Source organism: Ranitomeya imitator, chromosome 8 (assembly GCF_032444005.1).
Source record: "Ranitomeya imitator isolate aRanImi1 chromosome 8, aRanImi1.pri, whole genome shotgun sequence".
Lineage (NCBI taxonomy): Eukaryota > Metazoa > Chordata > Amphibia > Anura > Dendrobatidae > Ranitomeya > Ranitomeya imitator.
In genome coordinates this window covers 110,121,857-110,141,512 of record NC_091289.1, presented here as the reverse complement: position 1 = coordinate 110,141,512, position 19,656 = coordinate 110,121,857, and positions in this window count along the sequence as shown.

Genomic DNA, 19,656 nt, shown 5'->3' with positions numbered 1-19,656 from the left:
TGTCCCTCAAAAAATCAGAACCCGGCCTTGCCACGCCAGCAATTTCCAGAGGCCCCGGAAAAGCTTCCTCATTAAAAATATTATCATCCCCATCATCCTCATCATCCTCCTCCTCCTCTTCGCCCGCTACCTCGTCCTGTACACTGCCCTGGCCAGACAATGGCTGACTGTCATCAAGGCTTTCCCCTTCCTCTGCTTCAGACGCCTGATCCTTTATGTGCATCAAACTTTGCATCAGCAGACGCATTAGGGGGATGCTCATGCTTATTATGGCATTGTCTGCACTAACCAGCCGTGTGCATTCCTCAAAACACTGAAGGACTTGACACATGTCTTGTATCTTCGACCACTGCACACCTGACAACTCCATGTCTGCCATCCTACTGCCTGCCCGTGTATGTGTATCCTCCCACAAAAACATAACAGCCCGCCTCTGTTCGCACAGTGTCTGAAGCATATGCAGTGTTGAGTTCCACCTTGTTGCAACGTCTATGATTAGGCGATGCTGGGGAAGGTTCAAAGACCGCTGATAGGTCTGCATACGGCTGGAGTGTACGGGCGAACGGCAGATATGTGAGCAAAGTGCAGGCACTTTGAGGAGCAGGTCGGATATCCCCGGATAACATTTCAGGAAGCACTGCAGCACCAGGTTTAAGGTGTGAGCCAGGCAAGGAATGTGTTTCAGTTGGGAAAGGGAGATGGCAGCCATGAAATTCCTTCCGTTATCACTCACTACCTTGCCTGCCTCAAGATCTACAGTGCCCAGCCACGACTGCGTTTCTTTCTGCAAGAACTCGGACAGAACTTCCGCGGTGTGTCTGTTGTCGCCCAAACACTTCATAGCCAATACAGCCTGCTGACGCTTGCCAGTAGCTGCCCCATAATGGGAGACCTGGTGTGCAACAGTGGCAGTTGCGGATGGAGTGGTTGTGCGACTGCGGTCTGTGGACGAGCTCTCGCTTCTGTAGGAGAACGAGGAGGAGGAGGAGGGGGTGCGAACGGCTACAGCCAACTGTTTCCTAGACCGTAGGCTAGGCAGAACTGTCCCAAAATTGCTGTCCCCTGTGGACCCTGCATCCACAACATTCACCCAGTTTGCCGTGATGGACACATAACGTCCTTGGCCATGCCTACTGGTCCATGCATCTGTTGTCAGGTGCACCTTTGTGCTCACAGATTGCCTGAGTGCATGGACGATGCGCTCTTTAACATGCTGGTGGAGGGCTGGGATGGCTTTTCTGGAAAAGAAGTGTCGACTGGGTAGCTCGTAGCGTGGTACAGCGTAGTCCATCAGAGCTTTGAAAGCTTCGCTTTCAACTAACCGGTAGGGCATCATCTCTAACGAAATTAGTCTAGCTATGTGGGCGTTCAAATCCTGTGTACGCGGATGCAAGGCTAATTACTTCCTTTTTCTAACCATAGTCTCATGTAGGGTGAGCTGGACTGGAGAGCTGGAGATCGTGGAACTAGCGGGGGTGCCGGTGGACATGGCAGACTGAGAGACGGTGGGAGATGGTATTGTTGCCGCCGGTGCCCTAGATGCAGTGTTTCCTACTACGAAACTGGTGATTCCTTGACCCTGACTGCTTTGGCCTGGCAAAGAAACCTGCACAGATACTGCAGGTGGTGCGGAAAATGGTGGCCCTACACTGCCGGAAGGGATGTTGTGTTGCTGACTAGCTTCATTGGCCGAGGGTGCTACATCCTTAAAGGGAACCTGTCACCCCGTTTTTTGAGATTGAGCTATAAATACTGTTAAATAGGGCCTGCGCTGTGTGTTCCTATAGTGTATGTAGTGTACCCCGATTCCCCACCTATGCTGAGAAATAACTTACCAAAGTCGCCGTTTTCGCCTGTCAATCAGGCTGGTCAGGTCGGGAGGGCGTGGTGACATCGCTGGTTCTTCCTCAGCTTTACGTTGGTGGCGTAGTGGCGTAGTGGTGAACAAGCAGCGCGCGATCTGCGCTGTCATCCCTTTCGTCGGTGGGGGTGGCCATCTTCCTGGGGTCGCGCGTGCGCAGATCGAGTGCTCTGCTGCACGGGGCTTCAGGAAAATGGCCGCGGGATGCCGCGCGTGCGCATTAGAGATCGCGGCGGCCATTTTCCCAAAGCCGAGATGCAAACTGTCCTCTGCTTAAGGTAGTTGAACATTTTTGACAGATGACTTTGCGCTGATCAATTGGATGTTGTTTAAAAAAATGCCAGACTGCACTCTTTCTAGCATCGGATACCTTTTCAGGCATTGCAGACTGAGCTTTAACCGGATGGCCACGCTGTCCTCCAACATGTTTTGACTTTGCCACGCGTTTTGGGCCAGATACGGGCCCGGCAGATGGAACCTGTTGCGATGTTGATGCCTGCTGCGGCCCCTCCTCCTCCGCTTCAGAACTACTGCCGCCTGCACCCTGTTCCCCCAATGGCTGCCAATCGGGGTCAACAACTGGGTCATCTATAACCTACTCTTCTAGCTCGTGCGCAACTCCGTCTGTGTCACCATGTAAGTCGGTGGTAGAGCGTTCATGACAGGGCAACATAGTCTCATCAGGGTCTGATTCTGGATCAGTACCCTGCGAGGGCAATGTTGTGGTCTGAGTCAAAGGACCAGCATAGTAGTCTGGCTGTGGCTGTGCATCAGTGCACTCCATGTCAGATTCAACTTGTAATGGGCATGGCCTGTTAACTGCTTCACTTTCTAAGCCAGGGACGGTATGTGTAAAGAGCTCCATGGAGTAACCCGTTGTGTCGCCTGCTGCATCCTTCTCTGTTGTTTTTGCTGAAGAGGACAAGGAAGCGACTTGTCCCTGACCGTGAACATCCACTAACGAAGCGCTGCTTTTACATTTACCAGTTTCAAAAGAGGAGGCAAAAGAGCTAGAGGCTGAGTCAGCAAGGTAAGCCAAAACTTGCTCTTGCTGCTCCGGCTTTAAAAGCGGTTTTCCTACTCCCAGAAAAGGGAGCGTTCGAGGCCTTGTGTAGCCAGACGACGAACCTGGCTCCACAGCTCCAGACTTAGGTGCAATATTTTTTTACCACGACCACCTGATGCTCCACCACTACCACTACCCTCATTACCAGCTGACAATGAACGCCCCCGGCCACGACCTCTTCCACCAGACTTCCTCATTGTTTTAAAAACGTAACCAAACTAACGGTATTTGTTGCTGTCAAACAACATACACGGTGAGCTATAACTTCAGTATGATTTAGATACCCCTTTACAGGTGGGTGACACCGCAAGGAAAAGCAGGCACAATGTTACACACTCTGTTTTTGGTGGCACCAAATGAGAGAGATGCCACACACGCAGGACTGTCACTCAAGCACAAATGTCAATATTAATCTCCCACTGTTTGTTTTTATTTTTTCAGGGAGAATTTAGAAACCCCCCCCAAAAAAAAGATTTTTTAAGGAAGAATTTAGAAAACAAAATAAAAAAAGTGATTTTTTCAGAGAGAATTTAGAAACCAAACAAAAAAAAACAAATAGGCTTTCTATGGCCCACTATCTGAGAGAGAGAGATGGCACACCCAGGAGTCAGGACTGGCACACAAGCAGAAAGGCCAATATTAATCTCCCACTGTTTTTTTTTTTTTTTTTCAGGGAGAATTTAGAAACACACAAAAAAAATGATTTTTTTAAGGAAGAATTTAGAAAACAAAATTAAAAAAAGTGATTTTTTCAGAGAGAATTTAGAAACCAAACAAAAAAAAAAACAAATAGGCTTTCTATGGCCCACTATCTGAGAGAGAGATGGCACACCCAGGAGTCAGGACTGGCACACAAGCAGAAAGGCCAATATTAATCTCCCACTGTTTGTTTTTATTTTTTCAGGGAGAATTTAGAAACACAAAAAAAAAATGTTTTTTTAAGGAAGAATTTAGAAAACAAAATAAAAAAATGTGATTTTTTCAGAGAGAATTTAGAAACCAAACAAAATAACAAAACAAATAGGCTTTCTATGGCCCACTATCTGAGAGAGAGAGATGGCACACCCAGGAGTCAGGACTGGCACACAAGCAGAAAGGCCAATATTAATCTCCCACTGTTTTTTTTTTTTTCAGGGAGAATTTAGAAACACAAAAAAAAATGATTTTTTAAGGAAGAATTTAGAAAACAAAATAAAAAAAAGTGATTTTTTCAGAGAGAATTTAGAAACCAAACAAAAAAAAAAAACAAATAGGCTTTCTATGGCCCACTATCTGAGAGAGAGATGGCACACCCAGGAGTCAGGACTGGCACACAAGCAGAAAGGCCAATGTTAATCTCCCACTGTTTTTTTTTATTTTTTCAGGGAGAATTTAGAAACTCAAAAAAAAATGTTTTTTTAAGTAAGAATTTAGAAAACAATATAAAAAAAAGTGATTTTTTTCAGAGAGAATTTAGAAACCAAACAAAAAAACAAAATAAATAGGCTTTCTATGGCCCACTATCTGAGAGAGAGAGATGGCACACCCAGGAGTCAGGACTGGCACACAAGCAGAAAGGCCAATATTAATTTCCCACTGTTTTTTTTATTTTTTCAGGGAGAATTTAGAAACACAAAAAAAAATGATTTTTTAAGGAAGAATTTAGAAAACAAATTAAAAAAAATTGATTTTTTCAGAGAGAATTTAGAAACCAAATAAAAAAAAAAATAGGCTTTCTATGGCACACTATCTGAGAGAGAGAGATGGCACGCTCAGGACTGGCACACAAGCCCAAAGGGCAATATTAATCTCCCACTGTTTTTTTATTTTCAGGGACAATTTATAAAACCAATGAAAAAAAAAATAAATAGGCTTTCTATGGGCCACTATTTGAGAGAGAGATGGCACGCTCAGGACTGACACACAAGCCCAAAGGGCAATATTAATCTGCCACTGTATTTATTTTTTTCAGGGAGAATTTATACAACCAATGAAAAAAAAAATAGGCTTTCTATGGCCCACTATTTGACAGAGAGATGGCACGCTCAGGACTGGCACACAAGCCCAAAGGGCAATATTAATCTCCCACTGTTTTTTTTTTCAGGGAAAATTTATGAAACCAATGAAAAAATAATAAATAGGCTTTCTATGGCCCACTATTTCACAGAGAGAGGGCACGCTCAGGACTGGCACACAAGCCGAAAGGGCAATATTAATCTCCTACTGTTTTTATTTTTTTCAGGGAGAATTTATACAATCAATGAAAAAAAAATAAATAGGCTTTCTATGGCCCACTATTTCACAGAGAGATGGCACGCTCAGGACTGGCAGACAAGCCCAAAGGGCAATATCAATTTCCCACTGTTTTTATTTTTTTCAGGGAGAATTTATACAACCAATGAAAAAAGAATTTAGAAAACAAATTAAAAAAAATTGATTTTTTCAGAGAGAATTTAGAAACCAAATAAAAAAAAAAAATAGGCTTTCTATGGCACACTATCTGAGAGAGAGAGATGGCACGCTCAGGACTGGCACACAAGCCCAAAGGGCAATATTAATCTCCCACTGTTTTTTTTTTTCAGGGACAATTTATAAAACCAATGAAAAAAATAAATAAATAGGCTTTCTGTGGGCCACTATTTGAGAGAGAGTTGGCACGCTCAGGACTGACACACAAGCCCAAAGGGCAATATTAATCTGCCACTGTATTTATTTTTTTCAGGGAGAATTTATACAACCAATGAAAAAAAAAATAGGCTTTCTATGGCCCACTATTTGACAGAGAGATGGCACGCTCAGGACTGGCAAACAAGCCCAAAGGGCAATATTAATCTCCCACTGTTTTTTTTTTTTCAGGGAGAATGTATAAAACCAATAAAAAAAAATAAATAGACTTTCTATGGCCCACTATTTGAGAGAGAGATGGCACACTCAGGACTGGCACACAAGCCCAAAGGCCAATATTAATCTCCCACTGTTTTTTTTTTTCAGGGAGAATTTAGAAACCCCACAAAAAAAACAGAAAAAAAAATTAGGCTTTCTATGGCCCACTATGTGAGATGGCACACACAGGGATGGCACTCGAGCAGAAATGCCAATCTTAATCTCCCACAGCTTTTTTTTTAGGGAGAATTAAAAAAAAAAAACACACAGGGACTGTCCTACAATTACTATCTCCCTGCTGTAATCTCAGCCAGGTATGGCAGGCAGCAATAAGGAGTGGACTGCTGCACAAATGAAATAAAAAGTATGGACAAACAAACAAGATAGCTGTGCAGAAAGGAAGGAACAACAGGATTTGTGCTTTGAAAAAAGCAGTTGGTTTGCACAGCGGCGTACACACAGCAATGCAGCTATCAGGGAGCCTTCTAGGGCAGCCCAATGAGCTACAGCGCTGAGGAAAAAAAAATGTAGCTTCCACTGTCCCTGCAAACAAAGGTGGTGTTGGACAGTGGAAATCGCTACAGCACAAGCGGTTTGGTGGTTAATGGACCCTGCCTAATGCTATCCCTGCTTCTGACGAAGCGGCAGCAACCTCTCCCTACGCTCAGATCAGCAGCAGTAAGATGGCGGTCGGCGGGAACGCCCCTTTATAGCCCCTGTGACGCCGCAGACAGCAAGCCAATCACTGCAATGCCCTTCTCTAAGATGGTGGGGACCAGGACCTATGTCATCACGCTGCCCACACTCTGCGTCCACCTTCATTGGCTGAGAAATGGCGCTTTTCGCGTCATTGAAACGCGACTTTGGCGCGAAAGTCGCGTACCGCATGGCCGACCCCGCACAGGGGTCGGGTCGGGTTTCATGAAACCCGACTTTGCCAAATGTCGGCGACTTTTGAAAATGAACGATCCGTTTCGCTCAACCCTAGCGCATGCAACTCACAAAGTGGGGACACTTCTGCCTATCAGAGCATCTAGTTTGAAGCATCTGATACACACGCCTTTCATGCCACACTTGTGATTGGTGCAGTCACATTTGGTGTGCTGGTGTGATTGGTGCAGTCACATTTGGTGTGCTGGTGTGATTGGTGCAGTCACACTTTAAAACCATCTCCTGGTCCCCAACACACCTCCACTGATGAATAACAGGTGAAACTTTCATTTGGGGGGGCGGGGGGAGGGTCTCACTACCATCAACAGTGCGAGTAATTTCCATATTTAAAAACGATTTTTACATTTTGAACAGTTTGGTCAATTAACCCCTTTCTGCCAGCTGACAGAATAGTACGTCAGCTGGCAGTATCCCTGCTTTTTGGTGGGCTCCGGCGGTGAGCCTACCTCAAAGCCGCGACATGTCAGCTGTTTTCAATTGCTGACATGTGCACGCAATGGGTGTGAGCGGAATCACGATCCGCCAGCGCCCATTAACTAGTTAAATACCTCTGTCAAACTCAGCAGCATTTAACAAGAGCTGCCAGCCGCGCGGCCGGAAGTACTCGCACCGCTGACCACCGTCATGAGATCAGGGGTCATCAGTGCATTGCCATCACAACCATAGGTCTCCTTGAGACCGCTATGGTTGTAGATGGCAGATTGCTATGAGCAGCCCCCTTTGGTCGGCGCTCATAGCAAGCCTGATATTCTGCTGCATAGAGGTGATCTGTGCATCACCTCTATGTAGCAGAGGCTATCGAGTAGTGGATGCTTTTAGCCTCCCTTGGAGGCTATTGAAGCATGCCAAAAAAATTTAAAAGTGTTTAAAAATATAAAAAAATGCAAATCACTCCCTTTCGTCCCAATCAAAATAAAACAATTAAAAAAATCAAACCTACACATATTTGGTATCACCGTGCTCAGAATCGACCAATCTATCAAATAAAAAGAGGATTAACCTGATCGCTAAAAAAAATGCCACAATTACGTTTTTTTGGACGCCGTGACATTGCATTAAAATGCAATAACGGGCAATCAAAAGAACATATCTGCACCAAAATGGTATCATTAAAAACGTCCGCTTGACATGCATAAATTAGGCCCTCACCCAACCCCAGATCACGAAAAATGGAGACACTACCATTATCGGAAATTGCACAATTTTTTTTTTAGCAAACTTTGGAATTTAATTTTTTTTACAATTTAGATAAAAGAGGACCTAGATATATTTGGTGTCTGTGAACATGTAATGACCTGGAGAATCACATTGGCAGGCCAGTTTCAGCATTTAGTGAACCTAGCAAAAAAGCAAAACAAAAAACAACTGTGGGATTAAACTTTATTTGCATTTTCAACGCACTTCGAATTTTTTTCCCATTTCTGTTTTTTGACATGGTAAAACCAATGGAATCATTCAAAAGTATAACTCGTCCCACAAAAAATAAGCCCCCACATGGCCACATTGACGGAAAAAAAAAAAGTTATGGCTCTGGAAAAAAGGGGAGCGAAAAATGAAAACGAGAAAAACAAAAAAGCTCCGGGGGTGAAGGGGTTAAAAGGGAAATGCAAATGCTGTTAAGCATTCATTTTCTTTTGATTTATTTCAGCACAGTTTACAATAGGTCTGTTTTGTTTATGTGTTCAAAGTCTCCACAGAGAATGGCAGTATCTTGGGTTTTAGGCTGCCATCACATATAGTTACAAAGAGAAAAAGCACATGCTCAAGAAAGATTGGAACTCCACAAGAAAAATTATTGCAAAAATGACAAAAATGTATTTCCACATAGAGATACTACACACAATTTAAAAACATTTAAAACATACTCCAAAGAGTAGTTGGCTCCAATAATCCGAAAACAGATGTTACGTACAAAATACGTTATATCATACAACAATGATGACTGGCATGGCTAAGAATTTTTGCACCAAGAAATAAACTTGTTTGTATTACAAATGCTGCATACAAATATAATATGGGAAAAATTCTAACAGAGAGAAACCGAAAACATCTCTAAGAGGACATACATAAAGCGGCAGACTCTTAGGGCTTGTCACTATATCCTTTGATTGGCGTAATACCAGCACACACAGGACCAGTAATATTACTTGACCTGATATTTGGTCTCCAAAAAAGTCCACATAGGCATAAACATAGGTGTAGACCTATAAAGCTTGTGTAGAAGCACAACACTTATGATGGTATAACAGAGTCATGCGTTAAATCACTTTAGCCTGTAAATAGTAGATGCTAATACACACAGATTTAATAGTGTTACTGAACCTGAAATTTGGTCTGCAGAAATGCCCACACCAATACAAACAATGCTGTGAGTCAGAAATGCCCGTGTAGAGGCATAGTACGTCAACTAGACATAATAGGAAGGAGCTGTATACTTCACCCTAGCCAGTCCTCTATGGTCGCCCCCTGGTCCCTTTGAGCAGCGGTGCAGCCAGCGTGTAGTGGAGATTGGGAACCCATGCGTTCCGACACACACAGGTGTCTTTCTCAAGGTGAGTGTGTCTCTTATGTGGAGTTACAACTATTTAAGCCGTCTTAATTTCATTTACCTGTCTCGCAGGTGTGGAAAGCGCGAAGTGGCGGTAGCGTTCGCCTCTATGTCTCTACCCCGGAAGTATAAGCCCGGGGTCAACTCCTTGTTGCGCGCTTGCGCATTGGACCCTTTCATTTACCTTGCAAAATGCGCAGGCGCCTCTAGGAGCTGGAGGATGCGTCCATCCTTACCCTCATTGCGCGTCTGCGCATTAGTCCATTACATTTCCCTTTCGATATGCGCAGGCGCGTCTAAGAGCGGGAGGGTATCTCCATCCTTACCCATATGTATGCATTGTATGGTTGCACTTGCGTGCTGAGTATTTAGCCCTCACAAATTATGCGCTTGCGCAGTGGTCTGAGACAGAGGCTCTACAGGGACAGAGTGTAAGGTTGATCCCTGCCCCTGGTTGTTGTAACAGGGCCAAGTATGTTCAAAAGGCCGATTTGTACCATCAAAGGCCCCATACTTTAGAAGTGGAGAAGGTTATTTGTTGCTGTCCGTTTTCAGAATAAAGTGGTGTTGATCCGGTTTTGGTCGATCATTAGTTTCAAATCTAGGAACTCAACAGAAATAGTGGAAAAACAAGATGTTAATTTAATGTTCCAATCATTATTGTTGAGCCTTCCTATGAAACCTGTTATGACCTGGTGGTAAGGACAATAATGGACCTGGTGGTTAAGAGCACACGGAATGACCTGATAGTTACTAATAATATAGGACGAGCTCTGAAACGTGGGAACTCTGCTGACCGCAATCCCTAATCCTATCACACACACTAGAAATAGCCGTGGATTGCTCCTAACGCTCCCTATGCAACTCGACACAGCCTAAGAAACTAGCTAGCCCTAGAGATAGAAAAATAAAGCCTACCTTGCCTCAGAGAAATTCCCCAAAGGAAAAGGCAGCCCCCCACATATAATGACTGTGAGTAAAGATGAAAATTACAAACACAGAGATGAAATAGATTTAGCAAAGTGAGGCCCGACTTACTGAACAGACAGAGGATAGGAAAGGTAACTTTGCGGTCAGCACAAAAAACTACAAAAAGACCACGCAGAGGGCGCAAAAAGACCCTCCGCACCGACTCACGGTGCGGAGGCGCTCCCTCTGCGTCCCAGAGCTTCCAGCAAGCAAGACAGAAATCAAAATAGCAAGCTGGACAGAAAAATAGCAAACCAGAGAAAAACAAGCAGGAACTTAGCTTCTGCTGGGAAGACAGGTCACAAGAACGATCCAGGAGAGAACTAGACCAATACTGGAACATTGACAGGTGGCATGGAGCAATGATCTAAGTGGAGTTAAATAGAGCAGCCAGCTAACGAATTAACCTCGTCACCTGTGGAAGGAAACTCAGAAGCCGCAGCTCCACTCACAACCACCAGAGGAAGCCCATGGACAGAACCAGCCGAAGTACCATTCATGACCACAGGAGGGAGCTTGACAACAGAATTCACAACAGAAACCATGCAGTTCTTCAGTTTTCCCTGACCAGACTATCGGCCTTTTAAACATACTTGGCCCTGTTACACCAACCAGGAGCAGGGATCAACCTTACACTCTGTCCCTGTAGAGCCTCTGTCTCAGACCACTGCGCAAGCGCATAATTTGTGAGGGCTAAATACTCAGCACGCAAGCGCAACCATACAATGTATACATATGGGTAAGGATGGAGACAACCTCCCGCTCTTAGACGCGCATATCGAAAGGGAAATGTAATGGACTAATGCGCAGATGCGCAATGAGGGTAAGGATGGACGCATCCTCCCGCTCCTAGAGGCGCCTGCACATTTTGCAAGGTAAATGAAAGGGTCCAATGCGCAAGCGCGCAACAAGGAGGTGAACCCGGGCTTATACTTCCGGGGTAGAGACATACGGGCGAACGCTACCGCCACTTCCCGCTTTCCACACCTGCGAGACAGGTAAATGAAATTAAGACGGCTTAAATAGTCTTAACTCCACATAAGAGACACACTCACCTTGAGAAAGACACCTGTGCGTGTCGGAATGCGTGGGTTCCCAATCTCCACTACACGCTGGCTGCACCGCTGCTCAAAGGGACCAGGGGGCGACCATAGAGGACTGGCTAGGGTGAAGTATACAGCTCCTTCCTATTATGTCTAGTTGATGTACTGTGCCTCTACACGGGCATTTCTGACTCACAGCATTGTTTGTATTGGTGTGGGCATTTCTGCAGACCAAATTTCAGGTTCAGTAACACTATTAAATCTGTGTGTATTAGCATCTACTATTTACAGGCTAAAGTGATTTAACGCATGACTCTGTTATACCATCATAAGTGTTGTGCTTCTACACAAGCTTTATAGGTCTACACCTATGTTTATGCCTATGTGGACTTTTTTGGAGACCAAATATCAGGTCAAGTAATATTACTGGTCCTGTGTGTGCTGGTATTACGCCAATCAAAGGATATAGTGACAAGCTCTATGAGTCTGCCGCTTTATGTATGTCCTCTTAGAGATGTTTTCGGTTTCTCTCTGTTAGAATTTTTCCCATATTATATTTGTATGCAGCATTTGTAATACAAACAAGTTTATTTCTTGGTGCAAAAATTCTTAGCCATGCCAATCATCATTGTTGTATGATATAACGTATTTTGTACGTAACATCTGTTTTCGGAATATTGGAGCCATCTACTCTTTTGGAGTATGTTTTAAATGTTTTTAAATTGTGTGTAGTATCTCTATGTGGAAATACATTTTTGTCATTTTTGCAATAATTTTTCTTGTGGAGTTCCAATCTTTCTTGAGCATGTGCTTTTTCTCTTTGTAACTATATAGTATATTTTACATGCTTGGTAGTGAACCCACATTATTTATATATAATAACATAAATATACCATTGGATGGTGCCCACTCAGAAAGCTGTGTTTATGTGAGGCTGCCATCACACTAGCAGTATTTGGTCAGTATTTTACATCAGTATTCGTAAGCCAAAACCAGGAGTGGAACAAATGGAGGAAAAGTTTAATAGAAACATATGCACCACTTCTGTATTTATCACCCACTCCTGGTTTTGGCTTACAAATACTGATGTAAAATACTGACCAAATACTGCTAGTGTGACGGCAGCCTTATATTGATGTTTTCATGTTTATACATAATACATTTTATTTTGGGCACAATATATTCTATTGGTTTGTGCTTGTTTCTTATGTCCTATGGTCTAGATTGGTTATCTATATAATGAACACAGTAGTACCATTTGTGTAGCAGTAGTTTACACCCTTCTTCCTCTCCTACATCATGAAACAATAGAATGTCCGGAATTGCCCCTCTACAACATAACCTGGAAGGCTAAAGGTACCGTCACACTAAGCGATGCTGCAGCGATACCGACAACGATCCGGATCGCTGCAGCGTCGCTGTTTGGTCGCTGGAGAGCTGTCACACAGACTGCTCTCCAGCGATCAACAATGCCGGTAACCAGGGTAAACATCGGGTAACTAAGCGCAGGGCCGCGCTTAGTAACATAGTAACATAGTAACATAGTTAGTAAGGCCGAAAAAAGACATTTGTCCATCCAGTTCAGCCTATATTCCATCATAATAAATACCCAGATCTACGTCCTTCTACAGAACCTAATAATTGTATGATACAATATTGTTCTGCTCCAGGAAGACATCCAGGCCTCTCTTGAACCCCTCGACTGAGTTCGCCATCACCACCTCCTCAGGCAAGCAATTCCAGATTCTCACTGCCCTAACAGTAAAGAATCCTCTTCTATGTTGGTGGAAAAACCTTCTCTCCTCCAGACGCAAAGAATGCCCCCTTGTGCCCGTCACCTTCCTTGGTATAAACAGATCCTCAGCGAGATATTTGTATTGTCCCCTTATATACTTATACATGTAAGGGGACCCCGATGTTTACCCTGGTTACCATCGTTAAAGTAAAAAAAACAAACGCTACATACTTACCTACCGCTGTCTGTCCCCGGCGCTCTGCTTCTCTGTACTGGTTGTGAGCGCCGGGCAGCCGGAAAGCAGAGCGGTGACGTCACCGCTCTGCTTTCTGGCCGCTGTGCTCACAGCCAGAGCAGAGAAGCACAGCGCCGGGGACAGACAGCGGTAGGTAAGTATGTAGCGTTTGTTTTTTTTACTTTAATGATGGTAACCAGGGTAAACATCGGGTTACTAAGCGCGGCCCTGCGCTTAGTTACCCGATGTTTACCCTGGTTACCAGCGAAGACATCGCTGAATCGGTGTCACACACACCGATTCAGCAATGTCTGCGGGGAGTCCAGCGACTAAACAAAGTTCTGGACTTTCTTCCCTGACCAGCGACATCACAGCAGGGGCCTGATCGCTGCTGCCTGTCACACTGGACGATATCGCTAGCCAGGACGCTGCAACGTCACGGATCGCTAGCGATATCGTCTAGTGTGACGGTACCTTTAGGCAGAACATGTGTTCACAGTGGAGCATGATACATTGGTTGGAAGCCATAGCAACCACAAGTTTGTGTACCTCTGTTAAAAAAATGAAAGAAGATATTAAGATTGATTCACCTTTGCTTTTATTATTGGAATCTTGATGGAATGGCAACTATACTTTACAATAAGGACCAGAGAGATATTATAACAAACTCTGAGCTGTGATTGTTTGTTCATTTGTCTTAACATTTTCTTTATTTAAAAAATATATATATATAACGACTCTCTCAGATCCATTCTCATAGATACATGAATATAATTATTGTTGTTAATGTTATTAATATAACATCAATATGTCATCTAAAATTAAAACAGTGAGGAAACTTGTCAGTGCAATTTCCAGTCTGAAAAAATATATAGGTGTAGAAAGTACATTAGAAATGGACATTCAGACTTTTATGAAAAGGTTAACTTTTCATTTTCCACCTGTAAAGAGGAAAGTACTTTGATGTTACGGCTGTTCTTCTCACTGACAATCTAATGACTGGTGCAAAGTGAAGGACAATACAATAACTAGAAAGGTGAACTGTTTATTGGATACCAACTGAAAGAAGGATGATTTTCTCAGATGATTCTATGTAATTCACAAGGAACAAATATAGAAAGGGAAATTTCTAAAACTTTCAAAAGGAAAAGCTGTCATTGTTGCCGATAGAAACCAATCATGGCTTAGCATTCAGCTCAAATATTTCTAATGAAAAGTAAAAGTGGTGGTAAGGTTGGATTCAATGAGCAACAAAGAGTTTTTTTTTTCAATATCTTTTATAAATCTGGGTTAGCATGCTGTTTGGGTTGGTATATTAGATGTGTATTTATGTACAAATTGATATTCTGGGATGCTTAAAAATGTATTTTTATATTAACATTAGTTATATATTTTCATCTTTTCTTGCACCTTAAAGTGTAATTGTAATTTTAGTTTTCTTTCACAAATCAATGATATACATGAAAATAAGCAAATTTGCATTATATTTTATCAGAGAAATTTGCTTCTCTCTCCTCTTGGATTGACCAGTCATGTTTTCAATTTTCAATTCAAAGGTAAAATCTGTATTCCACGAAGACAGATTTTTACATTAATGAGACAGGAGATGGCAGTTGATGCTTATAAGATGTTAACGGAAGGAGGAGGAAGGAGGAACTATGCTGGTAGCTCCTCACTCCTCTCCTTTACATAGAATATTGTTAGAGATGAGCGAGCACTAAAATGCTCAGATACTCGTTCCTCGAACCGAGCAATTCCTAATGCAGTAAACCCTAAAAGGAGGTCTAGGAGGCAGTGAAAATGTTGAAATGGATGGAAAAATTGCTGAATGAAAGGAGAACAGCATGGGGAAGACCCCTGGAAGCATCTCTGTCTTCCAGATCACTGCTGAGAACAATGGTGTCATTCTTTTACTCACTTTAAACCCTTTACCCCCAAGGGTGGTTTGCACATTAATGACAGGGTCAATTTTTACAATTCTGACCACTGTCCCTTTATGAGGTTATAACTCTGGAATGCTTCAACCGGTCCCGGTGATTCTGACAGTGTTTTCTCGTGACATATTGTACTTCATGATAGTGGTAAAAGTTCTTTGATATTACCTGCGTTTATTTATGAAAAAATGGAAATTTGGTGAAAATTTTGAAAATTTTGCAATTTTCCAAATTTGAATTTTTATGCAATTAATTCACAGAGATATGTCACACAAAATACTTAATAAGTAACATTTCCCACATGTCTAATTTACATCAGCACAATTTTGGAAACAAAATTTTTTTGTTAGGGAGTTATAAGTGTTAAAAGTTGACCAGCAATTTCTCATTTTTACAACACCATTTTTTTAGGGACAACATCTCATTTGAAGTCATTTTGAGGGGTCTACATGATAAAAAATAACCAAGTGTGACACCATTCTAAAAACTGCACCCCTCAAGGTGCTCAAAACCACATTCAAGAAGTTTATTAACCCTTTAGGTGTTTCACAGGAATTTTTGGAATGTTTAAATAAAAATGAACATTTAACTTTTTTTCACCAAAAATTTACCGTAATTCAGCTCCAATTTGTTTTATTTTACCAAGGGTAAAAGGAGAAATTGGACCCCAAAGGTTGTTGCACAATTTGTCCTGAGTACGCTGATACCCCACATGTGGGGGTAAACCACTGTTTGGGCGCACGGCAGAGCTTGGAAGCGAAGGAGCGACATTTGACTTTTCAATGCAAAATTGACTGGAATTGAGATGGGATGCCATGTTGCATTTGGAGAGCCCCTGATGTGCCTAAACATTGAAACCCCCCACAAGTGACACCATTTTGGAAAGTAAACCCCCTAAGGAACTTATCTAGATGTGTGGTGAGCACTTTGACCCACCAAGTGCTTCACAGAAGTTTATAATGCAGAGCCGTAAAAATTAAAAATCATATTTTTTCACAAAAATTATCTTTTCGCCCCCAATTTTTTATTTTCCCATGGGTAAGAAAAGAAATTGGACCAGATGCTTTGTTGTAAAATTTGTCCTGAGTACGCTGATACCCCATATGTGGGGGTAAACCACTGTTTGGGCGCATGGCAGAGCTCGGAAGGGAAGGAGCGCCATTTGACTTTTCAATGCAAAATTGACTGGAATTGAGATGGGATGCCATGTTGGGTTTAGAGAGCCACTGATGTGCCTAAACATTGAAACCACCCACAAGTGACACCATTTTGGAAAGTAGACCCCCTAAGGAACTCATCTAGGTGTGTTGTGAGAGCTTTGAACCCCCAAGTGTTTCACTGCAGTTTATAACGCGGAGCCGTGAAAATAAAAAATCTTTTTTTTTCCACAAAAATTATTTTTTAGCCCCCAGTTTTGTATTTTCCCAAGGGTAACAGGAGAAATAGGACCCAAAAAGTTGTTGTCCAATTTGTCCTGAGTATACTGATACCCCATATGTGGGGGGAACCACCGTTTGGGCGCATGGGAGAGCTCGGAAGGGATGGAGCGCCATTTGGAATGCAGACTTAAATGGAATGGTCTGCAGGCGTCACATTGCGTTTGCAGAGCCCCTAATGTACCTAAACAGTAGAAACCCCCCACAAATGACCCCATATTGGAAACTAGACCCCCAAGGAACTTATCTAGATGTGTTGTGAGAACTTTGAACCCCCAAGTGTTTCACTACAGTTTATAACGCAGAGCCGTGAAAATAAAAAAAATCTTTTTTTTTCCACAAAAATTATTTTTTAGCCCCCAGTTTTGTATTTTCCCAAGGGTAACAGGAGAAATTGGACCTCAAAAGTTGTTGTCCAATGTGTCCTGAGTACGCTGATACCCCATATGTGGGGGGAACCCCTGTGTGGGCACACGGGAGAGCTCGGAAGGGAAGGAGCACTGTATTACTTTTTTTTATGAATTTCTTTTGGGGAGGCGTTTATACCGTTCCGCGTTTGGATAAAGCAGTTTTATTCTTTGGGTCAGTACGATTACAGCAATACCTCATTTATATCATTTTTTTAATGTTTTGGCGCTTTTATACGATAAAATCTATTTTATAGAAAAAATAATTATTTTTGCATCGCTTTATTCTGAGGACTATAACTTTTTTTTTTTCGCTGATGATGCTGCGTGGCGGCTTGTTTTTTGCGGGACAAAATGACGTTTTCAGTGGTACCATGGTTATTTATTTCCTTATTTTTGATCATGTGTTATTCCACTTTTTGTTTGGCGGTATGATAATAAAGCAATGTTTTCTGCCTCGTTTTTTTTACCGCATTAACTGAAGGGGTTAACTAGTGGGACAGTTTTATAGGTGGGGTCGTTATGGACAAGGTGATACTAAATATGTGTACTTTTATTGTTTTTTTTATTTAGATAAAGAAATGTATTTATAGGAACAATATTTTTTTAGGGGGGGGGGATTTTTTGGGGAATTTTTTTTAATTTTTTTTTTTACACATGTGAATATTTTTTTTTTACACTGTAACATTGCCCCCGGTGGGGGGGCATCACGTTATAGTGTAAGATCGCTGATCTGACACTTTGCTGTGCACTGTGTCAGATCAGCGATCTGACATGCACAGCTGCAGGCTTCACTGTACCTGCTCTGAGCAGGCGCTGTGAAGCCACCTCCCTCCCTGCAGGTCCCGGATGCCGTGGCCATCTTGGATCCGGGCCTGCAAGGAGAAGGAGGAGGTAAGAGACCCTCGCAGCAACGCGATCACATCGCGTTGCTGTGGGGGTCTCAGGGAAGCCCGCAGGGAGCCCCCTCCCTGCGCGATGCTTCCCTATACCGCCGGCACACCGCAATCATGTTAATGTGCCGGGAGCGGTCCGTGACCGCTCCTGGCACAATGTGCCGGATGTCAGCTGCGGTAGGCAGCTGACACCCGGCCGCGATTGGCCGCGCTCCCCTCGTGAGTGCGGCCGATCGCTATGATGTACTCTCCCGTCGGTGGTCATACGGGCCCACCCCACCTCAATGGGATAGTACGTCAGATGTCAGAAAGGGGTTATTGACTGACTATAAGACATTCAAAGTCGCCGAGAAATTGGAGTTTACAGGAAAAAAATATTAAAAAATACTTTTTCCTGTATAATGACTTGTGTGTTCATTGTTATTAGACTGAGTCTGTTAGAAGTAGAAAATCTGGAGAACAAAAAAAACCATAAATAGGGTCTCAACTGCTTAAAAACATGGGGTCCGCTGAGAAGAGGTACTCTCACCTTGTTTGGTTGCAGCTAAGTAACATGTAAAAAGTATAAAGCAGCTTCTGCAGGACACGGGTCGAAAGACAAAGGATAGTGGTGAAACCGGGTGTTTGTGTCCAAATCTGCACTGCTGAATGATAAATCAAAACCACTGGTGCTAGTCAAGATAGGGTTGAGCGAAACGGATCGGGCAAATTCAAAAATCGCCAACTTTCGGTGCAAAGTCGGGTTTCATGAAACCCGACCTGATCCTAGTGTGGGATCGGCCATGAGGTCGGCAATCATCTGCGCGCAAAAGATGCGTTTCGTATGACGCTTTCAGCACCATTTTTCAGCCAATGAAGGAGGACGCAGAGTGTGGGCAGCGTGATCACATAGGTCTCGGTCCCCACCATCTTAGAGAAGGGCATGACAGTGATTGGCTTGCTTTCTACGGCGTCAGAGGGGCTATAAAGGGGCGTGCACGCTGACCGCCATCTTACTTCTGCTGATCTTAGCATAGGGAGAGGTTGCTGCAGCTTCATCAGAAGAAGGGATATAGTTAGGAAGGGAAGATTAACCCCCAAACCGCTTGTGCTGTAGCGATTTCCACTGTCAAACACCACCATTTTTTTTGCAGGGACAGTGGAGGCTATTTTTTTGTGCATCAGCTCTGTAGCTTTTTAGGCTGCCTTATAAGGCTCCCTGATAGCTGCATTGATGTTTGCACGCTGCTGTGCAAACCGACTGCTTTTTTTAAAGCAAAAATCCTGTTGCTCCTTTCTGTACAGTTATCTTGTTTATTTGTCCACACTTTTGTGTGCAGCAGTCCTTTTTATTGCTGCCATACTTTTCATGAGATCATTGTAGGGAGATTGAAATTGTACTACAGTCCTTGTATTTTTTCATATATCTTCCAGCCACTTTCTGACACTTACATTGTGTTGTTATATACACTGGGCCTGAGTTTTGGTTCAGTCTCCCCCCAAAAAAGTGAGATTCAAATTCTCACAAAGTGGATATACTGCAGTCCTGTTAGTTTGTCGTATGGCAGCCAGCCACTTTCTGCCACTTAGATTGCATTGTTATATACACAGGGCCTGAGTTTTGGTTCAGTCTCCCCCCAAAAAAGTGAGATTCAAATTGTCACAAAGTGGATATACTTCAGTCCTGTTAGTTTGTCGTATGTCAGCCAGCCACTTTCTGCCACTTAGATTGCG